This window comes from Meleagris gallopavo, chromosome 10 (genome assembly GCF_000146605.3).
Source record: "Meleagris gallopavo isolate NT-WF06-2002-E0010 breed Aviagen turkey brand Nicholas breeding stock chromosome 10, Turkey_5.1, whole genome shotgun sequence".
NCBI lineage: Eukaryota > Metazoa > Chordata > Aves > Galliformes > Phasianidae > Meleagris > Meleagris gallopavo.
The window spans coordinates 6,196,110-6,199,764 of NC_015020.2; positions in this window are offsets into that span (position 1 = coordinate 6,196,110).

A 3,655-nucleotide genomic window follows, 5' to 3' on the forward strand; every position below is an offset into this window, starting at 1 on the left:
GGCCGGAGCGCCGAGCCCGCCGCGCAGCCGTGCGCGTGCCTGAGGAGCTGCGCCGCGGCGGGGACGGGTTGGGAACGGACGTGGCTGAAGAGCGGGTCGTCTGCGCGTTCTTTTTGGTGTTTTTCTTTTTTTAATTTAAATGAACCACTTCGTCTTTGGAGTCGCGCAGCACCATCCTTTTATCCCGGTCCGGCGCTCCTTCAAGTAGGGCACGCGTCAGCGGGAAGGCTCGCGCAGAATGCTCGCACAACCGGCTTATGCAAAGGAGCCTGTGACCAAGGACGTGACAGACTAAACCATTTCCTGCTCAAGGACAGCGGAAGGCCACCAGGCGATCTGCCACCAGGCGATTTAGGGAGCGCCGGCTACCCGAAATGTAATGTAAGCGCCCTTCGTGTACCGCACCGACCCGTCAGTCACGCCCAGCACGTGGCCCCGATCCCAGGGCACGGCGCCCCAACCCCAGCTCGGGCGGCGCGCCGCTCCGGGTGCTGCCCCGCAAAGGACGGGCGTGACCTTGGGACGTGGTCCTGAGTAAACCACGGTGGTAATTACAAAGGAAACCGGTAATTATACAGCAAAAACTCATGCCAGTACACTGGTACTGTTTGGTCTCCCAGACAAATAAAAGCATTTAACACTGAAATGAGATTATCCTTGGATTTACTTGCCATTTTACCCTGAACCATTAAGAGCTGAACATCAGACTTAGGGAAGTTCATACCGGTGCCTATGAACGTGTACCCCAAATCACGATGAATACGTTGTATACAATGATAACAAAGTTTGGGCAAAAGGTAAACAAAAAAACCCTAAAGCTTAAAGAATAAGCATTTGTGTCTTGCTTCTCCTTCCCATTCACAAACCTCCCAACAAAAGAAAAACGTAACATCAAGGGAAAAGAAATAATTTATTAGAAACTTCAAAAGCAAACTAACATTTATCATGTAAGCCTTCAGACTTGGAATCTTTAAGATGAGGAAGTTTATACTCTGCCTCAAATACTTTAGAAATGCTCTACGCACAGTTCCAGAGTCCCGATGGTTGTACTGCTTCCTCCCCAGGCTTGAGAACTCTTGACAGGATGGAACGCAAAAGGAACCTGGAACATCACAAAGGTGTGTTACCAGCGTGAACAACTAGATCCTAGCAGTGACATGCTTTCTTTTCACAACTAAATTGAAAGATGTTTAAGATTATAAGACTTCTGAGTATCTGAAAAAAAACTGACTCAGCAGGTACAGGCTGTATTAGTTTAAATGAATGTAATTTCATTTTTTCATTAGTTTAAATGAACAGTAAATGAAAAATGATAATGTAAATACAAAATAAAAAAAAAATCAAACGTCACCATCAACAACACTACCTCATTGAAGGATGAAAGAAACAACAAAAACGGTAACAGTGACTAGTAATTAATTCTGAACTCTATAACTGCATTGTGAGACACTGTTGGATTTTGCTCTGTTCAAAAACCAAAAGACAAGTGTACAAACTGAAAATCAACAGTTTCTCATACAGTAGGACAACAGTAATCAAACATTCTAAGAACACATCAACCCTCTAGTAACATTAATCGTGGCCTTGTGACATAATTTAAACCAAATGATTTATTTAAAAATGACATCCTCGGTTGTGAGCCCAGCACAGCTCCACACACATCAGTGAAACACTTGTAGCTCAGACAAGCTAAGGAACTGTATCAGAAATGAAATAAATGATATGAGCTTTGAAGAGAAAGGTGAAAGCCTCCTTTTAAAATTAGGAAAGTTCATTTCAACTATTCACCCAACAGAAAACTCTTTTTTTTTTTCCCCCTGAAAAAGTGCTACTTTTAAATTCAGGCTTTAAAATGCATGAGCTCCTCCCCAAACCTATTCTAGGTGAGAAGTTAGAGGTGGTTGAGTGCTATGGGAAACATTGCACGTAAAAGGATACAACAAGAAAGGATACACTCTGCATGACAGAATTATTGCAGTATATACGCAGGAATGTTTCTAAAGAAGAACAGCAGAATGTTGTTTAATTTTACTTAATTCTCAAAATTGCACACACATTAAATTTATGCTGCCTATCATAAACAAAAATGTATAACTTAATAAATACACTTTTGACCCAGTCTGGTGAACCCACCGTCACTAACTCAGTATTCAAAAGTAAATCCATCTTTCGATAACTTGAACTATATTTGACAATAGCAGATTTTTGTTTCATTAATTCTTCCTCAAGTCTTTGATATTTTACAGACTCACTTTCTCCATCAGATCCAAAACCCAAACACGCTTCCACTCAATGCAGGGTTTCAGGTCACTTCTCTACAAAGAAGCTGATGATCTCTCAGCATCAGTTTCTTTTACATAACCCTTATATCAAAAAACTCTATTTTACCCACAGAAAAATAGTTGCTCCAAATACTGACATTTTTGTCGTTCATCAAGAAAAAGGCATTTCAGTTAGCAGTAAGTCACGCAGTGTTTTTATAAACCATTATGTGTTGTTTTCTCCACCAAAGAAACAATATTCGTAGAGAAAGTAATAAATAATGTTTATGAATTAATCAACAGCTTCTTCCAGTTAAAAAAAAAACAATTCAATTTTGTTACAGAAGAGAAAAAACGCTGTGATGCAGTACAAATCAAACTTCATGTTCCCCAGGTGTCTGCATGAATTTCAGATTTATATAATGGAATTCTGCATCACAAATTAGCATTTATCAGAGTATTTCAGCAGACACAGGAAAACACATTCAATGCAGAAAAAGGGTTCTGCCTCATCATTAGCGTGCAAGTGATTTGTAAAGAAATGATTTGTACTTTGCCTAGGATTCTTAGGGATTTCAGTTAGTCTGTGGTGCATCATGTGACTGTCACATATAAACGGTGAAGGCGTGGAAGAAGTCCCATCCACCATTTACTGAAGCCATGAAACTGAAGCAACCCACGCAGACTTTCAGATGTACAAGTATGTCTTGAGTGTTTGCTCATTTTAAAAAAAACCTTCTGAGTTGATCATCAATATGATTAGTAATATAGTAAGCGTCTGGTTATTTTCTTTCCGCTACTCAAGTATTATTTAGCATGTTTAGTAAAGTCAGAATCAAATTTAATGCACTATGCTGGTTGGAAATACACGACATGCCAGAATTATCATTCAGAGTTCACATCTAAAGCTTTCTACTAGTTAAAAATACTTCAAGTTTCCTTTTTCCATTTAAAACAACTTTAATAACATTCTTATCACACCCTAGAGAAAATATAACTAATACTTTTTATTTAACTAGGAAAGAATAAGAAAAAAAAATGAAACACTTCTGCACACCCTTGTTCCTCACAGCTCAAAATCAAGGTTCATTCGTCTGCTTTCAATAAACAGTACGGAATAACACCTGTAAGAACAAGCCATCTTTTATCAAATAAAAGATACTAATTTGTGGGTTGCAAGTCAAAGTAGTACCTGTAAGACCAAACAGCACCTTAGAAGTAAGGTAAAAAAGCTCAACTGAGACCTGATGAAAAGTCAGCAGACAGAACAAGAAGCCTACAACTGAAGTAGTTATTACAAATATAAATACTACCCTCACAATAACAATACCAAGGGAATTAAAATAATTTTTTAAAATTAAAACTATTTGTTCACATTGCAAACTTCAGAGTTA